The sequence below is a fragment of the Canis lupus genome, chromosome 15 (assembly GCF_003254725.2).
Source record: "Canis lupus dingo isolate Sandy chromosome 15, ASM325472v2, whole genome shotgun sequence".
Lineage (NCBI taxonomy): Eukaryota > Metazoa > Chordata > Mammalia > Carnivora > Canidae > Canis > Canis lupus.
The window spans coordinates 37,126,450-37,150,507 of NC_064257.1; the positions used below are offsets into that span (position 1 = coordinate 37,126,450).

Genomic DNA, 24,058 nt, shown 5'->3' on the forward strand with positions numbered 1-24,058 from the left:
TTAAAACCCAAGTGTTTCAGGCTCTATTCATTCTTCCCGTCATTCAAAAAGTATTATTGAGCTTTTATGATGTCCTAGGCCTCCTCGAGGTGTTTAGAATAGAGCAGTGCATATAACAGGCAAGGCTCTGCCCTTAGAATAGGAGCATGCAGCCACCTTGATGCTTTCATTCTCTCATTTCCCTTTGCATCTGCAGATTCCCCAAAACCAGTAGGGTAAAACATTGGAATGTCAAACCCTCTTTAGACCTCTCACTATTTGGCTTTGGTCTTTGTTTCCAACGCATTATTACCTATTTCTAAATAGGAATTTGCTAAACCAGAAAACTAATCTACTCATTGCCCCCCATGAACTTTGCCTTGTGTTTTGTCTTACCGTTCTTACCCCAAAACACTTTTGTCATCGTTCTCTCAACACTTCCCGTCCTTCTGTGTCTGGGCCAAAGCCCATGGTGCCAACAAAGTCTGTCTTGGAAATGAAATCCTAAAGTTCTGTTATCTGCATCGATCATTTGACATGTGATGTGTGTGACAACCAAAGTGATTTGAGGCTAGGTAAGATTTCACAAATTCCCTCTGTCCTGGCTGCTTTAATGCTCGAATGTGGGACCAGGTGGTATGTTGGCAAAGAGTTCAGGGAACCAGTAGTAAAATAAGAGAAGAAGGTAGAAGAGGAAGAGGCCTGGAAAGCTTGGAAACAAGAGCTCCACAGCCTAGCACAGTGCCTGGCATAGAATATGCAGTTAATATACATTTGAGGCCAGGAAAAGAAAAAGAGAGGCACAAAGCGGGGAGAGATTGACAACAGGAGGAAACATAGCAGGGAAAGATAATATCATATTCCTAAATTTATAACCCCAGTCCAAGATCTTTAAATATTTAATACTAATTAAATATTAGTATTTTTTTATTAGTATTCAGAATATTAGTATTAGTATTAGTATTAGTATTAGAATATTAGTATTCAGAGATCCCTTAAGAAATGTGTGTGTGTGTGTGTGTGTGTATATATACACACACACACATAATAATCTTACTTTCATATATGTTTTTGCCTTTTCTAGGAATAATCTGTCACTCTTTTCAACATCAATACATTAGGTGTAGAATGAACTTTCTGGTGTTTCTAAGAGAAGGTGCAATGTGGGTTTATGTTTATCAACACTCTTCAGGCCCAGGGTGCAGCAGACTCTGGTTGTTGTTTTTTTTTTATGTTTCTCTATATCCTGGGACATTATTTAGTATCACAGAAGTTGCTGACCACCCCTCCCCAAAAAGAGACATTCTCCTAACCATCATAAAGTTTTATTGGTTAATACTTTATGTTAGATTTTTTTTTTCCAACAAAAGCTAAATTCAGCATTCAAAATCCTAATGGAGCTCTTCCTCTATCAACAAGCAGCACTTGTAGTTAATTTTACTTACATTTTTACTCAGTTGTATTTAAAAAAATGCAGCTTTGACATCTCAAAAAAAATTACACATCTGTATTTTGTGTGGGTTCTCAAATCAAGTGCATAAGGTAGAAATTTTATTTTGTAGGAAATCCAGGTACATATTTCTCAAAGCAATTCCTATACCTGAGCTCTGCTGTGGAGCTCTTTTACTATCAGAGCCATGACTTATATACATAGTCACGACTATAGGGCTTACTTCAAGGAGGTATTACTAACTAATACATAATATATAATCTAATGTGTATTAATTTCCCCAGGTAAAGCAACCTAGAAAGGTAAAGCAAGCACCTGGAACCAGTGATCATGATAGCCCGTGTGTACCGTCTAATGTATATGGGAGTGCTCTGCTGACACAGCCCCGTTCTCTGGGAATCCCTATTTGCTAGTTAAGAAATGAGTGAGGATGAAGCTTTGGCCATGAGGAGCTACATGCTGCTTTTAGGAAACAAGGAGTGTTCTGCAGTCTGTATTGTAATAGTAGCAGTTGAACAGCCCATGAGAGTTCCAAAAAGTGAAAATGTGCTCCAAGTACTCATCACATGCTGTGTTGGTGTCAGTGAAATGCTGAGGATGAGCTTGTCTCCCCCTGAACCCTAACTTTCTGTGGTCCTTTCATTTTAACGCTAATTTCAGGCATGAACCTTGGCACTTAGCTACAGTGTGTAATTGTTGGTATCTTGCTGCCACCTGGGTGCACAATGGTGAACAATATTTAGCCCCTGTGATTTGCCATAAGAACACACCACATGCAGTTGGAAAGGGAAATGTTTAATCAGCCAGTTTTTTCCACGCAGCCCCAATCAGTTGAGTTGGTTGTGAAGATTCTGTTTTCTCTGAATTAACTGTGTGTTTTGTCACTGCAAAATGAAAACCTTTGGCTCCTTCTCAAATTCATATTCTGCAAAACAGTGGACATGGCTTATCCATTTGAATGTACAAACAAAAAGAAGGTATTTTCAACGTATGCTAAATTAATAACTTGTTTTGGTCAAAAGATTTTTTTTTTAAAGTTCGTTGAGTCCTCTGTTTTGTTTGCTTGCTATGGGTATAGGATATGAAAGGCTGTGAGTGACGCACAAATAATGGCATTCCACTTTTAGGCATCCCGTATGATGAGGCTGTTGATCTTTAAAATAAATTCCATTTGGTGACATATGCAAAACTAGTTTCACATTAGCTTTTAATTTAAATTTTTAAATAAATAACGAAAATGATATGACTTTCAAGTGACCAGGAAGCCACCTAGGAAGCGTGTACTTACATAATGGAAACAGGAAATACACGTGGCTTCCCATCAGACATTGTGCTTATAATCAGTCCAGAGAAATAGTTTTGACAGGTAGAAAAATGGGATAAGAATAGGATTATTTCTATAAACAGGCAGCATATCATCCTAGAGATCAAGATCTATTTTTTAAGCCTCGTGCTTTCCAAGTGCTGTCAAGATTTGAATCCAGAGCTTAGTCCTCATTTTGCTTTAATCCTGCTAATTCAGTGCAGTACAATAGAATCCACTCTAACCTACGTCAATTCATTGGATTTCTGATATTTATGAATACCTTAACCTCTTTCAATCAGTTATCTCTTCGATAGTATTTATTTCTTGGCTAGGTGAGTACAATAAATAGGAAATGTCAGCATATAGGGCAAGGAAGTTCTGATCTATAATATTTTAAAGAGTTAAGAATTTCTGCGTAGTTTGGGGGCTTTATATTTTCCATTCTAAGGTGAGTTAAAGTTGGTACAGTATATGACCTCTCTAAAATGGTATCTTTTTTGCTTGAAAATCAAGATTATTGTTATAAATTTGGGAAAACTTCAAATCATTTATTTACCCAAATATTCAATTGGCTTTTTTCCCCCTTAATTATCTTGTCTGACCAATTTGCTAAAGGCACTGAGGAGGATTTTATAAAGGCAAAAATACGATGTTTCCCTCATCAATTCTTGTATAATTGGAGAGAGAAAATGAATTTTAAAGAATTAATTGGATAATATAATAAAATGACTTTTAACAATCTTACTTCAGTTCTGTGAAGGAAGAAGGTATTCCCTCACAGGTAGAAAGCAGTATTAACAATCAAATAGATAGCTTTTTGCTTCAGAATATTGTTTCAGACTATTTGTTGTAAGAATAGTCATGAGAATGTTTACAATAGAGGCTAACTCTTGAAAGTGATTTTTACCATTTTTAATTGATCTCATCAACAAAAAGATTTTCATTTTGTAAAGACTTAAAAAAAAATAACTGTGTTACATGGTTAGTAATTCACCATCCAAAACTTGCAAATACTTTACTAAAGGTTTATAATAAACTATGTATGTGTGGGGGAGGGATGGGGTTTACCTTTGCCTTCATTGTACTTCATGATACTCTTCTAAAATTTGGACACAAATGAAAATTGAAAAGTGTTTTGAAATGCTTAAACTTCCTCCTGCTATCTTGAGAAGACTAACTAACATATTCTGTGCAATGGAAAACTTCTCAAATCTGTCTTTAACAGCATCCCAGGTGTATCAAGCCCTGCCAAGAGCATTGTTCTCTGGCAGAAATACTACACTATTCACCCACGTAGCTAAAAACATCATTCCAAACAACACCTAACAGTAGGCAAAGAGCTTTGGGATTTTTTCAGTCTTCGTTGTTATCACCATTATACAGTTTTAGTATGTTAAGGAGAAACAACTTTGTATTCACTTGTCATTTACCAGGGAAGCCAAAGGTTGGCCACCCAAAAAAATGTTAAGGTTTTTTTTTTTTTTCAAAGATTGTATTTATTTATTCATGAGAGACACGGAGAGAGAGAGGCAGAGACATAGGCAGAGGGAGAAGCAGGCTCCATGCAGGAAACCCGATGTGGGACTCGATCCTGGAACCCCAGGATCATGTCCTGAGCTGAAGATGATGTTCAACCACTGAGCCACCCAGGTGCCCAAAAATGGTAAAACTTTAATCAAAAAAACCTTGAAGTTTTGCCCCTAGTTAGGTTAAGACCTCAGTATTGAAAAGTTCAGAAATAATGTAATTATTCTTTGTTTTTATCTTGTGGAGTTTATATTTTATAGATGTAGGGAGAAAAGCCTTCTCCCTAGAATACTATCTGCCTTCTCTACTCAGGGGAGGGAAGAATTGGAGGCAAGTGAGCACCCTGTTCCCTCCAAACACCCCCTGTGGACGGGGTAGGGCATTCAGTAAGTGAGGAGGACAAATGCCCTAATGTGTTGGAAATGGGCAGGGTGCAGCAAAGGACTGCCTCCCCTGAGTATCCTGTTAGGTGAGTGGACTTAGTTTAGACATGTCAGAGACAGCTTTGGGCAGAAAGATATTTAATGAGCCCCACTCAGAACAGAGGAGTTTCGTCTCTAAGAGGTGGCAGCTCATGGTTCCCCAGGTCTTTGGGAAGCAGGGCTCACCATCCACCTGTCTAAACTGATAAGGAGAGCAAAGACACTACCCGCCTTCTCTCTGTGACTTGTGAGTGCCTTTGGTATTCCCAGGTCAGGGACTCCTCTCACTGCTGGCTACTCTAAGCTGCGTTTCATTTTTGACAGCCATTTGCAGATGGCACTTTCAGACTGCATGGAACACAAAAGGTGTGGTTGAGATATTCTTCAGTGAGATTTTCCCTGCCTATCCATCCCGCACCCAGTAGGTGATTTGGAACATACATTTAGAGACTTAAATACATTCTATCTATCTCTACCTTTAAAGCTACACATTAGGGGCCCTTGGGTGGCTCAATAGTTGAGTGTCTGCCTTCAGCTCAGGGCCTGGTCCCGGGGTCCTGGGATTGAGTCCCACATTGGGCTCCCCGCAGGGAGCCTGCTTCTCCCTCTGCCTATGTCTCTGCCTGTCTCTCTGTGTCTCATGAATAAATAAATAAAATCTTTTAAAAATAATAAAACTACACATTAAAAAGAAAACTACATATTTAGACTCACAGCATTTGCAGAGAAATGAAGCAAACAAAAAAACCTCAAGAAGGAGAAAGCATTCTACATCGGGGCATATGATAAGTGGCTAAATTTGTGAATCAGAAAAGAGCAAAGACAATATTTAGGAACAGAGATCAAGTTTTTGTTGAATTTAGATTTTTTTCTTGCACCTATGGTGAATCCCTATATCTTGTCAATAATTGACTGTTAGCTTTTCAGGTTCATAGTCATTTTTTAGGCTATCTTGCCTGGTCATGTCATTTTCATGTTTGAGCTTAGCACTCTGTGATTATGAGGTTCTTGGGTGTTTTCTGAAAGTCTAATATTCTAATAATCTGATAGTTGAGCATACACATTAAAGAGAGGTTATGACAACTCAGACTTCCTTGAATCATCAAGATGGCATTTGGAGCATCTTCTCAGTCACTGTGCCCTGTTTTTGTTCATTTTAGGGCCCTACGTTAAGAAGCAGCCTTCAAGGCAGGAAATGATAGTCTCAGGAATAAGACTGAATTTGATTCAAAATCCAAGACATTAAAAAAAAAATCCAAGACATACTGTTATTACCTTGGACCAACCGTTTAGCATCTTTGAAACACAGTTTTTCCCCCTGCAAAATAGGGAGTATAATACCCACCTTACTAACATTTCTTGACCATTTGCTACATGCTAGGCATCTTACTCACATGGGCTGTAAGGCAAGTACATTATTATCCATGGTTTGCAAATTATCAAACTGAGACAGAGAGGTAAGGAAAATCCACCCCAAAATACACACAGTTGTTAAGTAGTGGGGTCTCTGGTTGGTTCTTTTATTTCTGTGGAATTTCTTTGTAGGAAAGGACTTGCAGGGTCAAAAGGTATGTACATAGTAAATTTAGTTAGTTTCCCAACATTGTTTGGTTTTAAGCCCTTGACTAGGAGAAGCAGTATTAAAACTGTAATTTAGATTTCACTGTGTTGCTGCATTGCAGATTGTTGCTGGTTGAGAGCGTTCTCTGTAAGTGGCCTTGGAGAGCTATATGCTATGAGAGCTGCTTTATACTTTTCTTCTTGAAGATAGCGATGATGCTCTCATCTTGATGAGCACAACTCCTTTTCAGTAAAGATTCTGGATAAATGGCTGTTGCATGGGATTGAATACTAGTTTACAAGGCAATTGTTATGTCTTAGATGAAGAGTAGATGCCATTTCCAGAAGAGTTTGACATTCTCAGGGAGGAGTTTTATAACCTTGAAGAATTTTATGTTTGTGATTTGTATGGCTCTTGATAAAGAAAAAAGAGGAATTATTTACTAGGAGCTTAAAACTTTTGTTCCGTTGTGCTTCATCTGCTGCCCGTTCCCCATTCACAAGACACCACTAACTTTAGTTTCTCCTCCTACTTCACCTGCAGGCTCTTGAAGTCTGTGGGATGCCCAAGTGTATACAGAAACACGGAAATAGCACAGTCCCTTTGGTTAAGAATAACATGTCAGTTTTCTTTTCTTGCTTTTGTGTGCTCTCTGGAGCTTACCCATGCATGATGTTCCAGTTGACTTCAAAGGCAAGTCTGTGGTTGGATTAGCTCCACAGGACAGAAAGCAAGGTAAGCAACAGGCTTAGTGCTTTCAAGGCCCACTAGGAAGCAGATAGAGCCAAGCTATGTGGTTACCAACATGATTTGTTCATTTATGTCCTTGTGGAAAAACAGGTACATTCATGTAAGACTTTCTATTTTATTGTCCCTATTAAAGTCATTTTTTAAATGGTGACTGGACAGTCCTGAAAAGATTGATTTATAGCTCTATCATTCCCATACTCAGAGAGTTTAAAGTCTAATGAAAGAATATAAATATAGTAAGTTTGGTGTGAGAAAATACTTGTAAAGTAATGAAGGCAGGAGATATGCAAATAGGGTCAGTCTAGATATTAAAACAGGAATGACCTAAAGAATGGTATGTGCTTGAGAAATTGCAACTATGGCACATTTGCTTTCCAGATATTACCAGCAAAGGTAGAGTTCTGACAGAAGGCTAGAGCCAGGCATTTCTGAAGGCAGGACGGAGAAGACCTCATCACACACTTAGGACATACTTTGGGAGGAGTTTCAGAAATGAAAGAGGGATGGCTGGATGATGTGGACATCGAGATGCCTTGCCTGGAAAGAATATGACAGATTGGAGACAGTTAAGAGGCAAAGCACATAGGGCAGGATGGGGTGCCCATAGGAACTGTGAAGCTAGGAAAACCTACCAGGTAAAATGTCAGCATGGAAACCTAAGAGGAAGAGGAAGTGATGAGGTCCTCGGGAAAGGGTGGGAAGCAACCCTGGCGGTTCTGCTGTGTATTGATGTCTGGAAGCCACACAAAGGCAGATGAAGAGTCTGAACTTCAGCAATCAGAAGGCCAGATAAAAGAGGCCACAGTAATCCTTGTGGGCGATCACCAAGCCCTGGCCTGAGACTGAAGATATGATATAAAAATGGGTAAACGTAGTAGTGGTGAAGGAAAAAAATAAAACAAAATACCAAATGACATCCACAAAACCCAATGTCAGTGAAGGAGGGCTCAGAAACAGGAAAGGAAAAAAAAGGGGGAAAAAAAGTAAACAGGAAAGGGTAGAAAGGAATTAGGTGTTTGAAGGTCTTGTTTCTCTGATGTTGAAATTATAGCTAGAGCGAGCTCAAGGATACACAGAATCCCACCAAGGCCTAAGAAAGGACCAGAAATACTTATTGCATGTTTTTTCTTCTGTCTCTGGAAGAAAGAAGGAAGAGAAGAAGATTTCTTTGCATTAGGATTTTTCCCTTTTATCTCCAGGGTCCCAGAATACGCTTTAGGTAAATTTCTATCAAACTAAAAGCACTTTTTAATTTCCTCATCCCCACCCACTAGAGTTCTTTGAGGTCACTTTATCCAACATCGTCTAAGGAGATACTACAGAGAAACTGCTGTCTGTGTGGTAACCAAAGGCATGGACTTTGTATTAGTGAACCTCAGATTGAATCGCGACTGCAGTTATGTTCTTCTGGTGAACAGAGCAGGAACAGAAATGAATCATTTGTCTCCAGAAATTGTCATTCTGACTTTGTTTGGAGACACTGGCATGTGTACTATGACTGGAACAATCCTGCTTTGATTTGTCATCAAACACTTGTTACTGGACTTTGAAAGGGAAGGAAAATATTGTGAGATTCAAACGAGCTTTTCATTTGGAAAAAGAGAAGACAATGTGTATAGCTCTTTTTCCTAATTATTACCAGGAGGTGTTTCTCACCCAAGATATAGACTGTAATTTTATGACCTTGATCTTGCTCAATATTTGCTATAGTAGCCACAAAAATGTATTTTGACTTAATTTTCCTCAATCTTAGAAAATATAAAGGGGTATTGGTGGTAGTTTCCCATTAGCTGGAAATTCTGGAAGAGGGAACAATTAAGCGGAAGCCCCTCATTCCACAGTTAGAATAGAGGCTGAATCTTGGAGAAGGAGCCTGGGTGAGGTCACAGGGCTAGGTGGTGACAGAGCCAGGAAAAGCTCAAATCTGCTCATATCTGGGTGACCCTCTTTTTTAACTATTACTTTCCAGTGTAAGAATTTCTGTGCTCGGGATCCCTGGGTGGCGCAGCGGTTTAGCACCTGCCTTTGGCCCAGGGCGCGATCCTGGAGACCCGGGATCGAATCCCACGTCAGGCTCCCGGTGCATGGAGCCTGCTTCTCCCTCTGCCTATGTCTCTGCCTCTCTCTCTCTCTCTGTGTGTGACTATCATAAATAAATGAAAAAAAAATTAAAAAAAAAAAGAATTTCTGTGCTCTTGAAAACTAACTGCACAGATAATTGCCGTCCACCAACAGATCAGATCTCATGTGTGACGTCTCCTAAGACACCTGCACATCTATCTCAAAAGCATTAGCTAAAGTACTGTACAAGCACTCTGATAACGATAGAACTTAAGTAGGAGGTAAAGAGATTTTTTGTTTGTTTGTTTTAGATAGTGGCTAAGAAAACAATCACTTTTTCTCAGATTTCCTCAGGACATTTCATACAACAAATTTTGATTCCGACTCCATCATAGTTCATATTGTGCTCATTAATGAGCCTGCTATCCTGAGGACCAGGGCACATCGCCTGGAAGGGTTCTCAAACTGAATGTGGTAGAACAGAAAGGATGAATGGAAGAGGAGAGGAGGTTGGCACAGCCGCTGACAGAGCCACAGCTGGCTTTGCTGCGGTCGGGTTGGTGCTTTGGGACAGACGGTCGTCTGTTCAAGTGTAATCCCTTGTTCCTGCTGCCTCGAGTTTCCTCCCTTCGTCCTGCTTCCAGTCCATCTTCATGCCAGCCTCTGTCTCCCCTCTCCGTCTCATTCAGACCTCTTGCCAACCTGATGTAGGTATCCTTCGTGCATTTCCTTGTCTCCCCTTGGTGGTCCCCAGCATTGGCACCTGCTCTCAGTTCACAGCTGGATGAGTGGTTCCTAAATCGCTAAACCTAGGGAAGGTTTTGAGTCTCTGCTGGATCTCTCAGTGCATTTGGCCATGTGGGTCACTCTCTCCTTCTTCAAGGTCCTCTAGTTGCTTGTTCCTTCCCTGTCTCTTCTGTGGCCTTCTCTTCCCCCTTCTTCCACGGGGTTCGTCCTCAGCCTGTTGCTTCCCTCCCATCCTGTCATCCATTGTCAGGATTTACAGTTATGCACACACGTCACTTATAGCTCAGATCCCCTTCCTCAAATATCCAGCTGCCTGCTGTGTCCACCAGGCGCTGTCCACCCTGGCATGCGTACAGGGCCCTCATCTCTGTCCTCCTCACTCAACTCTCTCACTCGGTGCTCTTCTACATCATGTTGTGGACCCATGGCCAGCATTTACCTAGACTAGACACCAGAGACTCCATTTTGGTTTCTTTTTCCCATTTTTGTTGCCAGGACTGGCTCTCATCTTCCATCCTAATTACGTCTTGGGTCTACTGCCCCCATGGTGGTTCAGAACTGCTGCCGCCTGGCTGTGATTTCTCTTTCTCTGCCACCTGCACCAGGTAAACAGCTTTGTCACCCTCAAGTGCACCTTGCACATCCCACTAGGGCAGACCTGCCTCTCGCAGGCTTAAATTAGGCTCATGTATTCTTGCTCTGGATCAAGTCCAGAATGGTCCCAACTTGAGTCTGAGCCTTAAATACACTACATCCTGCCTTGCTCATCTTATCTCTAACAATTTCCTGTTTTAAAATTTGCTTTCCAGACACAGACAACAGCTGGGGATTCTGCTTATGAACCCTATTATTTCTTAGCTCTTACTGTCTCCTCTGCCTCTGTCACTTCTGGGTCCTCTGTCCTGGCTCACTCAGAGGCTTCTTTTACCAAAAACAAATGTGTCACCTCCTCTAAGAACCCTTCTTTGGTGTGCTTTGCCACCCTCCTCCCAACTGTCCTCAGCTCTACCAGTGCCCTATGCATGTTCCACTCATTGAGTGAGCTGTGTCATTTTCTAGTTGGTGCTGGTGTGAGTTCCACAGTCCATTGACAGCTGCTAGCAACTTGTTAGCAACTTATTCCTCTCAACTTAATTCAGACTGACTTCTTTGGATAAGAATGTGGTGCAGAACCAGAAAGATCTCTGTTCCACTGTTGGTAATTGAGTCAGGAAGCTCCAATGTAAGGAGTTAATATGTATGTAATTTACCTTTAATTTAATTGTACCTTCCCTTCCTTCTGAGCAGTAACTGAGTCACAACTATGCAAGTATCTTGATTTTACCTTCTCTCCCAACATCCACACCTTACCTATATTTTACCACCAAAAGAAGCTGAAATTTAAAAAGACTAAGTTTTTGGCTTACGCCAAACACTTCCTCTAGTTTAGAAGTGTCACAAGACTCCATTTTCTCAATTTCCAGATCTTTCCTCTTGCTGCTTTATGGCATTGCTTCTCTGTGATTTTTTTTTAAAGATTTTATTTATTTATTCATGAGAGACACAGAGAGAGAGGCAGAGACCCAGGCAGAGGGAGAAGCAGGCTCCCTGTGGGGAACCTGATGCGGGACTCAATCCCAGGACCCCAAGATCAGGACCTTAACCAGAGGCAGACGCTCAACCACTGAGCCACCCAGGTGCCCCTATTCTCAGTGATTAGAGACATTTAAAGGTAAATTTTATGACTTTTATTCACTCACATGTCTAAAACATTGATTTTCCAGGGTAGTCAGTTACCATGCCAGAAGAAAAAAACTTTAAAGCTTTATTTATCACATGCATTTTTTTCATACCAAAATGTAGCACACTGAACTTTGCCATCCCCCAAAATACTATAAATGCTATTTTCTCAGGAAAAAGAGTGAGGTTTATTTTTTGTTAATGAAGTGCCAAACAGGCCCAGCCAACTTGCTGGGCATAATTAAATTGGAGCATCTTTGGCAGTACACTATGTAGCTCCATCCATGCAAATGTTTTGCAAAAATTTAGCTTAAGCAATTTTTTTTTTTGGACAGATTCTCTTCAGGAAGAGACATTGAGGAATTGGGGGCAGTTCTCACAATATTATAAACATTTTCAAAGACTGGTTAAATAAGCTCCATTATTTTGCTAATCACTTAATTCATCTTTTCTCCTATCCTTAGCATACACATTCAGATTTCAGCCCTTGGCCCATCCGGGTGTGAATGAAGTGGTAGCAAAGTTTAGATTTAAAAAACATTGTAAAGTCCCTCCATTTCTAATTTATATATTTTTTTTCTACTGATGCTTTACAGTACTGTTTTTTTCGCCATCTCTTTTTGTTCTTAATCGTATCAGGGAGGAGACACACATGTTTCTTAAGAAATCACTTGTAGACTATCCTACGGAAACAGATTCCCAAATAAGAACATACCAAAATGGAAGACAAACAAGTACTTTACATTTTTTTACGTATACCTTCTGATGTACACAGTGAAGGCATTGGCTCCTGTTTCTGCTTACCTCTTCTGTTATAGCTCAAAAGCAGCCATAGATGATTTGTAAGCAGATTAACCTGACTGTGCTCCAAAGAAACTGTTTACACAAACAGGTGGCAGGCTGAGTTTGGCCCACTGCATGCTTTGCCAACTCCTCATGTAACTTGGAACTCCCTTGTTTTGACTTTTAAAGTCATGGACATAAAAAAGTAATGCTTCCTTCTATAATGAGTAGTATTTTATAATCAAAGACAAGTACATGAATTCTTCAAAGGTTAGAAAAGATTGATAATTTTTAGGATCTTTTCTTTTCTTTTTTTTTAAGATTTTATTTTATTCATGAAATACACAGAGAAAGGCAGAGACATAGGCAGAGGGAGAAGCAGGCTCCAGGCAGGGAGCCTGATGTGGGACTCCATCCTAAGACCGCGAATCACACCCTGAGCCAGGGGCAGGTGCTCAACCGCTGAGCCACCCAGGTGTCCTTTTAGGATCTTTTCTATACCTGAAGTTACTGCTTGGACAATTACACGTTTCTTGAGGGGAGAGATGCTAATTTATATCATGCCCTAGCCATGACCAAAGTGCTGGCTTCATCATACAGGCATATTTTCAAACAAATGAATGAGCGCTTAGGGCCCTGTATGCCAACCGTTAAGGCAAGTTGATCCTATTGCAGAGTATAAGACCCAATGTTTAAGACTCTTAGTTCTTTGTGCTCCGATGTTTCAAAGGATCCCAGCTTAAATGCACTGACCGTGATGTAGAGAATGATGCTGTGGACAGTGGGGAACACAGTGTGTGCTTCCATCTGAGCTCATATTCTGAAGCAGCTGATTGGGGGAGTGTTATATGCTAAGCCTGGATGGATAAGATTTTAATAAGTACAGTATGATTTTTTTTTTTTTGTCCTGTGCTTTCTATCTGTCCCATTAAAACTAAGAAGGAAAACTCTCTTAGCAGAGTTTGAATATAGTCTGAGGAGCAGGATGGATTTATTATTATTTTCACCTCCTTACATTTGAGGTTATCATGGACGTAGTGTCTTGGGTGGAGCTTTGGAAGACCTTGTAACAGATCAGTAACCCTATGCCAGACGAGATGCTCTTCACGTCAATTAAGAATATCTGCTCTGCAGAACCCGGTGAGCAGCATGAAAAGTAGAAGCTTCAATTACCAAAGACCTGTAATTACATTCAGTATTCCTTTAGTATAGGTGCCCTAATGTGTATTTCTTTAAACTTACATTTCTTTAAAAATTAATTATAAAAATGATAGTAATCACAGTGAAATTTAAAGAGAGGAAAGGAGCCCCCCTCCCACCTCAATTCTACTTCCCTTCTCACATAGAACATCTGGTAACAGATGGATCTTCGTCTTTTTTTTTAAATACTTTTTCTATACATATACTTGTCTGTGTGTGTGTGTGAAACCTGTTTGGGACTGTGTTATGTTTAATTTTCTACAAGTCCTTTCTCATCCTATGTATCATCTACCCAACTATCCTCTATCTATCTATCTATCTATCTATCTATCTATCTATCTATCTATTTATCTATCTATCTATCATCTATCTCTCTACCTACCTACCTACCTACCTACCTACCTACCTAGTGATCACTCTATGCTAGCCCATATGAATCTCCCTCATTCTATTTAGGAAAGGACTGCCCATTATGGAGCCCCATTATACTTTTCTACCCTTCCTACTTAAGCTCTGTGCTGTGCCTACAGCAGAATTCCAAAGATAATTGTATTAGACATAAAGGAGACAAACACAACCCATCCCATGTGGAGAAATGAATATCTACTTTGATTAACCTAGTTTTACCTTCAATTGTTTTACGGATGGCTATTGATAGCTTTGTAGAGCTCTATAGCACTCTGCCAAATGTGTCCGAGGTTCTTCCAGTGGCATAGTTTCGTGTAACTGTGTTGTGTTTATAATTATACCCATGTCTTCTCATGCATGCTCATGTACATATGCAGATTTATTTATTTCAAGGAAGCAATTCAGATGGCTAGGCTCAGAGTGGAAATCGTTGTGACATGTATCTGACTTTTGTGACAATGGCATCCTAACAGATACAATGTGCGAATGCAAAGCTTTCAGAATATTCCACCATCCTGCAATAATTGCTACATGCTTTTTAGCTGTATTAACAAGAAGTATCTCTAACCTTCTACATACAGGAATCTTTATACCTTACTATGCAGAGACAGCTATTTTTAAAATTTCCAAATTCACTTGCAACTCTGTTCTCTGCAAGATCTTCCCATCTATTCCAACTGTGTCAAACTCTGACAAAAACAGAAGAAAATAAGAATAGACTCTACATGTCACTCATGTTGGCTTAGAGATGAGCTGAGAAAGCAAGAATTGGATGATGGAGGAATAGATATACCATCGTTGGATAAAGAATTCTTCTCTTTTGAGCTATATATAACATCTGTTGTAAACTGAGCAAGACTATTAAGAGTAATAATTATGTCTTATACTTGTCTAGTGCCGTCTAACTTACAAAGTCTTCTTCAAATTTTAAGTCATTTAATTTTTTTTTTTTTTGACAGTCTCATCAGTGAATCAGGACAGAGCTTATTGTTTCCTCCCTATATCCCACCCCTGCAATTACTTCCTGCTGTTCTTTCCAAACCTGGTACATCAGATTCAGAGAAGTGGAACTCCCAGCCTTCAGCTCCACCCAAAAGTCATTATGTTGGGCAACATGCTTGGTGAAATGTTAGAATGTGGAAATTTCTGTTGTAGTTAACATGCCCCTAGAGAGAAGAGGAATCACTAATACGCTCAGGTCAGATAGCTCAGAATCATTGAGGTACTTCTACTTTTTGGCAGTAGAAACCTATGATAGTATTCAAAATAGGTAGCATAGATTAATGCCTAAAATTTATTCTCACTTATATCATAGAGCCATTTAGATTCCATCCATTTCTCTAGTCAATTAGCCACTGATAATCATAATTACCACCCTTAGGTGTGGTAAGACAATGAAATGCCTCCCAAATTATTAAGAAGTGTCAATTTAAATCTACTCTATATGTGGTTTCAAACATTTTACTGCAATTAAAAATTGGTCACCTGTATATATGATATATACATAAGCCTAAGTTTTGAGTAATGATATTTCTTTAGAAGAAAGCTCTCAGTGCTAAATAAACATGATTATGTTCTATGTGGATTTTCCCCTAGATCTGTTTGATGTCCATGGTCTTGACCTATTTCCTCATTAGTCATAGGTAATTATTTGAGAAAAAATAATGCCAAGCATTTGTATGGTGTTATATGATGGATCATGCTTTGACCGTCATATACATTATCCAATGTATTACATAAGCCTCAGAAGGTGTTTTATAAAATAAGCCTCAGGGAGCATAGGTGGTTGGCTCAAAGCCATGTGGCTAATAATAAGTGGTAAAGAAGAAGCCCAATTCCATCTGCCCAAGCCAAGAACTTTGTCTATCAGTCTGCAGCCATACCAGAAACCCGTCTGCCAGAATTTGCATCAGGAGATTTCAGAGGGCCGCAGACCTCTCCACTCATAAGCCCATCTGGTGGAGTTTGTTCTGAGAGCCCGTCAGTGGAGCTAATATCAACCAACAAATCAAAGATTCAGGAAATTTGCTATAATCTTGATTATCAGTGAAAAGGGATAATGTCCCCAGTATTAGATTGCTTTCCATCCATCTGAAGAGGTGCATAGGATACATCATTTTGTAGAGAGATGACTTTATTTATCCTATGACACAACCAAGACTGATTGGGCAGGACCCTTCGCTAGCTTTTTTCTTTCTTTTTTTTTTTTTTGGGGGGGCGTGTCTTGGGTTCTTTCGTTGGCTGTGCTGTTTCTGTTTGCTTTGGGAAGGACGGTTCTTTACGTTTGCCTTCCTTTCTGGCCTTTCCTTTCCGTGCCTTTTCTACTTCCTTCCTTTCGTCCCTTTTTCCTTCTTCCTCCTTCTTCCTTCCTACTTCCTTCCTTTTTTTCTTTCTTTTCTTTCTTTCTTTTCTTTTCTTTCTTTTCTTTTCTTTTTCTTTTCTTCTTTTCTCTTTTCTTTTCTTTTTCTTTTTTTTTTTTCTCTCTTTCTTCTTTCTTTCTTTCTTTCTTTCTTTCTTTCTTTCTTTCTTTCTTTCTTTCTTTCTTTCTTTCTTTCTTTCTTCTTCTTTCTTTCTTCTTTCTACCATATATGAGAATAGTAAGCCTTGACAGGAAGTATAGGTGTGGGCATTCTCCATTTACCTTGGATACAAAACAGATTTTCTGCCTTTGATGAAAATGATAGGCAGTACCCCATTCAAAGGAGAGAGTGTGAAATAAGAGCTCTGGGAAAAAGATCCTGCTCCTCCGCCACCCCCCATTGTAATCAGAAACCTGTTTTTAAACAAGCTGCCCTGGGATCCCTGGGTGGCGCAGCAGTTTAGCGCCTGCCTTTGGCCCAGGGCGCGATCCTGGAGACCCGGGATCAAATCCCACGTCGGGCTCCCCGTGCATGGAGCCTGCTTCTCCCTCTTCCTGTGTCTCTGCCTCTCTCTCTCTCTCTCTCACTCTCTCTCTCTGTGACTATCATAAATAAATAAAAATTAAAAAAAAATAAATAAACAAGCTGCCCTGATACTAAGAAGTAACATAGTGAAGTCACTGCCTTGAACATGTTTATATGAAAAGCGGCATGAGAAGGTGAAGGACACCTCTGAGGAAGAAGAGCCTTTGCCATTAATAATTATCTGTAAGGAACAAACAGTGCCTGGAAGATAGAGCCGGATTCACAGAAAGAGAAATCCAAGACATTAGGGCAGGCCTCTGCTTTTTTGTGAGATATTGCTGATGCTGAATGCATATTTCCAAACAGAGTGAAGCTGATAACAAAGCCATCCTGCGCTCATCCATTCCAGAATATTAAAGAGAAATGTCTCCCGTATTTAGGAAGCCACTTATAATTATTTCTGACATGTCAAATATACTGAGGATAGAAAGAATAGTAGAAGATTCGGGGGGAACATTTTTTAATGTGATGTCAGTCTTCAAAGAATTGAACAAGTGGCCCCAGAAATGATCGTTTCTTTAAGTATGACATTGCCACTTAATAAACCAGCAGAGAAAATATTGAAAGGAATTCTGTCAACATTCTGGAACTAGTGTAATTTTGAACAATCAAGCATAATGGCAAGATCAAGCTTGGTGTCACGCTGTATGACTTGTAATTCTGTGAAATTATAAAACTTGTGAACAAAAGGGAATGAGAAATATGTAACTGTGGAAGGGAGGTAAAGTTTCAGGAAGCTTGAGATTCCAGGTCTGTCCCCTCTGACCTTACTGATACGCACGTTGGTTCATTATATCAAAACCGCAGAGGAGGAGGGGATCCCTGGGTGGCGCAGGGGTTTGGCGCCTGCCTTTGGCCCAGGGCGCGATCCTGGAGACCCGGGATCGAATCCCACATCGGGCTCCCGGTGCATGGAGCCTGCTTCTCCCTCTGCCTGTGTCTCTGCCTCTCTCTCTCTCTCTGTGACTATCATGAATAAATAAATAAAATCTTTAAAAAAAAAAAAAAAGACAAAACCGCAGAGGTGAAACGATCAAGGTTTCCCAAGAATAGAATTTCCGGTTTTACCACAGAAAAAGATAAGTTTTGCATTTGGAATGACTGAGAGGATCTAAAGTGTTGTCTCATTAAAATTTATGATCAGAATTCAGATTCATTTTGTTAAGAACCGAAGCACCTGGGTTGAATTTGTATGGGGACTTAAAAAAAGATAATGAGGAATGATAGCAGGTCTGCAGAGTAGCCAGTTGAGGACCCCTTGTAAATCTGATCTTTTTTTTCTTTTTCTTTTGTAAACTTTCCACTTGGCGTTTGAAGATGGTTTGGTGTTGAAGAATCAATGTTATTTGTTGGTACTTGATTTGATATGAAATAAGTAGGATCTTTTTATTTTTTTTGAAATAAGTAGAATCCTTTTTTAAATCACTCATGTTAGGGACGCCTGGGTGGCTCAGTGATTGAGCATCTGCCTTTGGTTCAGGTCATGATCCCAGGGTCCTGGGAGCCTGTCTGTGTCTCTGCCTCTCTCTCTGTGTTTCTCACAAATAGATGGATAGAAATCTTTACAAAAATAAAATAAAATAAAATAAATAAAATAAAATAAAATAAAATAACTCAAGTTAAAGGATTTTAAGACCCTAACACGTAAAAATAAGACTGCCACAGGAAAATAAGAATTTTGCTTGCTGAGGGCAATTCTGTGCCTGGTACCAGGCTCAACTGACTTAATGATGCTTGCAGATAGAAAGCCTGAGCACAGAGTGAATACCTTTCCTACAAAGTTTCTAATGATCCATTTCCTTTGCTATGGATGGTTCATCATCAGGTAAGAAACCAGATTGTGCTGTTTGGCCTCTCGCCGCCCCCTATTCTCCACATCCTCTTGGTGGCAGAATGGCGAGGAGAGCATCTCCTCTTCGTGCCCCTGTCATTTGCATGGATAATTCCCAGTGGAGGGTGTGGCACCTCTTGCAGATAGGAGTCATTGTGCATTTCCTGGCCTTTCCATTTACTTTCTAATGACTGAGTTGCTGTCAGGAAGTTTACCTCTTCTCTAACCCTTCAAGCACCTTCTCCCTCCATGACTTCTCATGCTAGAACTGTCCCTCACTTCATGATGCTTTAGACAGGTGAGTATTTCTGGGACATGCCGTGCTCATCTAGAGAACCGGAGGCTAATCATTTGCCTAAAATCTCATTTCAGAACGGAAATCAGTTGACCTGGGTAGTTTATGAGTCCATGCCTTCTGCATGTTGATGGCAGGAAGCTTTCCCAGGCACAGATGTAGGATTAAAAATTGAGATTTTGTGTGCTTTCTTTCTCCATTCCATTTTCTGTCTACTTTCTTTATGTCAGATGAGGCTGCACATTGGCCTCTTTATTCAAAAATTCATGTCTTGACCAAGGTGCTACTTTATCCGTCCATACTTGCTTCCCCTCTGGATCGCCAAAGAATATGCCATCCCTGAGGTACTGGGAAATGAGGCACTTTCCTCACTCCTAGCCCCCTGGGGACCAGCAAGAAGTCCCCGAGTCCCATCACAGTCCTGTGTACCCTGGGATATTCAGGCAAAAGTGTGAGTTTTACCCAGAATGGCTTCTCCATGATTCTCCTGTTAGGCCTCCAGGCTTCTGTCTGTCTGCTGTCTGTCTCTCTCTGGTGATGGGGTCCATTTTAGAACCAAGAGGAAGAAAGGTTTCAATCTGTTCCTTTTCCTTTTGTCTAACATTTACCGAATAGCTCAATTGCAAGTGCTCACTCAATGAGTCGTTTTCCTCTAGTACTTGCATTATGCTCTCTTTGCAATGGAAATTTCTATTTCACGTTCCTAAGCAGCCATTTCTACATCACCCATGTGGCCTCAAAGAGTTGGGACTTACACATAAGCCCAAGCTTTTAGAGTATAGAGAAAGAAAAGGACTAAAGAAAGACACAGATGAGCTGAATGCATGGACAGTTTGGCTCCTGTTGAATTGCACAATTGTTAAAATCACCTCCCCACTGTCCAGGTCACTTTCACTTCAGTAACTCTGGGCCGAAATCTGGATTGTGATATAAAGAAACAACAACAACAACAACAAACCAATTAGGCAAGCAATCCTTTCAAGTTACTTAAAACCTTGCCATATAGAAAAATCTGCTCCTGGTGCTTGAGGTTAGGTGTCTGACAACATTGTGAGCTCTGATAACTTTCTAAGTAGTTGTGTCATATTCTGTGATTTGCCTGTGCTCTCGCAAAATAAAGTGGAATGAAATTATTTGTAGAGATCTGTCACAGTGAATTCTTAAAGCTAAATTGTCCCTGGGCTGAAAGGATTTCCTGTGACTACAACCGATTTTCCTAAAATCCCTATTAATACTTTCACACCCAAATAACAAAAACTTTTGATTGTTAGTGCTTAGTGGCAGCTGAAGGCTAGGCTTAGTTGCAGCGACCAACTAAATGTAATAGCAACAACATGTATTTATTGAGGGCTTGCTACGAGCCATGCACGGAGTCAAACTATTTTACATAGATTAGTTTATTTAATCCTCAGGATCCTGAGCAATGGTACTATTTTTATGCCCATTTTATCGATGAGGAAACTAAGGGACACCTGGGTGGCTCAGTGATTGAGTGTCTGCCTTTGGCTCAGGGTGTGATGCCCAGGTCCCAGGATCGAGTCCCGCATCAGGCTCCCTGCAGGGAACCTGCTTCTCCCTCTGTGTCTCTGCCTTTCTCTTTCTCTGTCTTTCATGAATAAATAAATAAAATCTAAAAAAAAAAAAAAAAAAAAAGATGAGGAAACTAAAGCACAGAGAGAAAAAAACAACCTGTCCAGCTTGTAAAAGGTAGTGTCAGGATCTGACCTCAGTAGGTCCGATTCCATGAGGCAACGATTAGGTTCATGCTCTACTCAGAGGCCCTATTTAATTGGCAGTTTCTATCTTTGCATTTTCTTCTTTATTTGCTATTTTCCACATTCAGTAAGCATCTTCCAGGATATAAGCTTTAAAGGAGTAAACGGTACCCTTGAAATGATTAGCGAGGAACAGTTTTGCTTCTGAGGACATCCAACTTATTCTGAAAGGAGGAGATGCTGGCTCAATATGGAAGGAAATGCCTCCAAGGAAGACGCAGAAAAATGAGCCAAGGGGCCAGAACAGTTCACAGAGTAAAGCTTTTAGTTCCAGGCAAATTAATTCCACTTATATAGGAAAGAAAGCACCAATTTAAAAGAATCACCTTTTGACATAAATCCTTGTCTGTAATGACAGCAGTTTGGTTAGCATGGCTGGGCAAGGAGAGAAGCCAAGTAAAAGCATAGATTGGAGCCTGTCTGGATTCAAATCCTAGCCCCACCACTTCCTACCGTGTGATCCAGGGAAACTTCCTCGTTGCCTCTGACTCTGTTTTCTTCTCTGTCAAAGGAAGATAACAGTACTTGCCTTATAGGGTTGTTAGGGGAGTCATTGAGCTCATAGGTGTTGTAGAACAGTGCCAAGCACACAGAAAGCACCACAAGGACCTTTGTTTGCTTTATGTCATCCTCATGAGGTACTCAACATTGTGTGCCCAAAACATTGACAGCGGTTTTATATCCAGACATTCTTGGGGGTTTCATACAAGACAAGGAGATACTAGATTTGATTTATCTTGGATGGACCTTGCTAAATAAAGTGATTCTTAGACAGCTCAGATTTCTTTTTTTTTTTTTTTTTTAAGATTTTATTTATTTATTCATGAGAGACAGAGAGAGAGGCAGAGACACAGGCAGAGGGAGAAGCAGGCTCCATGAAGGGAGCCCGATGCGGGACTCAATCTCAGGTCTCCAGGATCACTCCCTGAGCCGAAGGCAGGTGCCAAACCGCTGAGCCACCCAGGGATCCCAGATTTATTTTAATTTCAGAATTTGAGTGGTATTTTGCAAAGTCAGTCGACTAACTTGTTGCCGTGACTCAGTCTGAAGGTGGAATTTTGCTCCCAGCAGAAGGAGCTTTAGCTTATAAACACTTATCAAACAGAAACAGACAGACTGGCCATGCTCTTGAAAATCGGAAAATGGGAGTAGCAAAAAAATGAGAGATCATCCTTCCTGCAGTCCAAGGAATTAGAGAAACTGAGGTTTGGACTTTGACGTAGCAAATTTATTTAGAGGTGATATTGGTAGAAGTAAAGTATGGTTCATAGATGATGGTGTGGATGGATTCCCACACGTTTAAATCCTGTCTCCTGCTTTCTTTGAAGAGTTGGAATGAGTGATCTGTGACAGCCTTTAAAGGCTTCCATGGAGGTGAGGGGGGCTTCCTCCTTCAAGGCAGTTTGGTCCAGCCCTGCTAGTTCACCCATGAGAGAAGCCTGGCAAAATTCCAAAGGTGATTAATGTTGTATCTGTTATTTCACAGAGTGGAGTGTGTTTGGGTGGATGGAGGAAGAAACCTATAATTTCATAGCTACTAATAGAATATTTCTGCTAAACATCTTTTTATTTAAAAAATTGGTGAAAAGACCTTAAAATTCGAGGTGATACAAGGGCATTGACCTGTCCCCAGAATAGAATGCACCCACAGTTGTTAATAATATCTTGTTGGCGCAGGTTGGAAGGGTATAAAATATTTCCTGCAAAATATCAATCGCCGTTTTGGCCCATTGTTCTGGGAGGTCTAAATGAAGTTTTTAATTATCTGAAGTCTGAAGGCTTTCCCCCTACAAATATAAAGTCAGGGGTTAAAGCCTAACCTAGACCATTTAGGAAAAAGTACTGTATTTTAAAATCACGCCACCACGGTCCTGTTTGGGAAGCATACAACCTGGGTCAGACTAAATGTTGAGTCGTCAACTATTTCAATGCCCATATTCATCATGCCTAAGAAGTATAAGTGTTCTTATTTTTAAAAAGTTTTTTTTTAATTTTTATTTATTTATGATAGTCACACAGAGAGAGAGAGAGAGAGGCAGAGACATAGGCAGAGGGAGAAGCAGGCTCCATGCACCGGGAGTCCGACGTGGGATTCGATCCCGGGTCTCCAGGATCGTGCCCTGGGCCAAAGGCAGGTGCTAAACCGCTGCGCCACCCAGGGATCCCAAGTGTTCTTATTTTTTTTCATTTTCTTTTTCTTTTTTTTCTTTTTTTTTTTTTTTTTTAAGAAAGAAAGAAAAAGAAAAGAAAGGGAAGGGAAGGGAGTGAAATTGTGTTCATGGATAGGAAGAGTCAATACATCAATTCCTTCCGACCGGATCTGTAGAGTCAGTACAGTTGCATTAGCTCCCAAAGGCCCGGGAATGCTAAGCGCAGGCAGACAGAGGATGGAGACCTCTGGTGTCAGAGGGCCCCAAGGAGAACTAGGAAAAGACTGACTGGTAAACTCCTAGGCTCAAGCCTGGCTTGAGAGCCAGCCCCCTAGGGGCCGTACCAAGAGCGAGGCCTATCACCTTGAGCCACAGAGGCCCGAGGACCGCCACACCCTCCGTAAGGTAGAACTTCTCTTTGACAGCCGGTCATTTCCCCCGAGGGGGTGCACCTTCCCTGGAAGTACTGCAATACCAGGTCGATGCGCGGAGTGGACAGAGCAAGCTCCTATTCCATCTCCCTGCTCCAAAAATCCATTTAATATATTGTCCTCGGATAGAGGACGTATCAGATATTAAACTGATAAGAACAGATACTATACTTGATCTTAGCCAAAAGGCCGAGAAGCGGTTCTTATTTTTTTAATAGGTTCTTTGAATTATATTCTAAATGACTGCCATGTAAATAAATTAGAACAACAATCATGCCATGCTTTTTTGTCGTCCTGGGTCATTTTCATCAAATGCTTAGTAATTTCATTGCACGTGTGTAATTAGGTGAAGAAGCTCCACCCGAGCATCCATGGGTCAGCTATGTAGACTCTAGCTGCCAAAGGCGCTTCTCCTTCTGAACAGAGCGCTTTGCTCAGCCAGTGTAGACATGGCCTGATAAACAATGGAACTTCTCCCTTGAGCTGGAGTTTGGATTGATCTAATTCTTTAACTCAGAAATGTGCACAGGTTTGATGAGTGTTTAAATGACTGCATTTTAGTAAAACAGGAGCTTAAATTGACAGTAATGTGAGAAATAGCATAATTTATAATGAACTTGAAAGGCAGTAGCACTCACTGTTGCTCAAGCTAATCAAGGGACTATCAAATCAAGGTTTTAACATGAGCTTAAATATATGTGGCAGGAAGGTAGTTCTT

General features: G+C 40.4%; 1 long non-coding RNA gene and 1 other non-coding gene across 21 annotated transcripts in view; one reads left to right on the forward strand and one right to left on the reverse strand.

Annotated features, from left to right (window-relative positions):
• Nucleotides 1–24,058, forward strand: part of LOC112654405 (uncharacterized) — a 231,175-nt gene that overhangs the window by 12,384 nt on the left and 194,733 nt on the right. Inside the window, exon 1 of one of the 20 annotated variants that reach the window (XR_003133004.3) lies at nucleotides 17,478–17,608. The exons of 18 other annotated variants lie outside the window; for them this stretch is intronic. This is a non-coding gene — a long non-coding RNA (uncharacterized LOC112654405). Of the gene's footprint in view, nucleotides 1–17,477; nucleotides 17,609–21,718; nucleotides 22,216–24,058 lie in introns of those variants that run through there. One more of the 20 variants, XR_004805118.2, reaches the window with a different exon arrangement.
• On the reverse strand, nucleotides 23,351–23,541 carry LOC112654931 (U2 spliceosomal RNA). Its single transcript, XR_003133475.1, has one exon. It is a non-coding gene; the product is annotated as a U2 spliceosomal RNA (small nuclear RNA).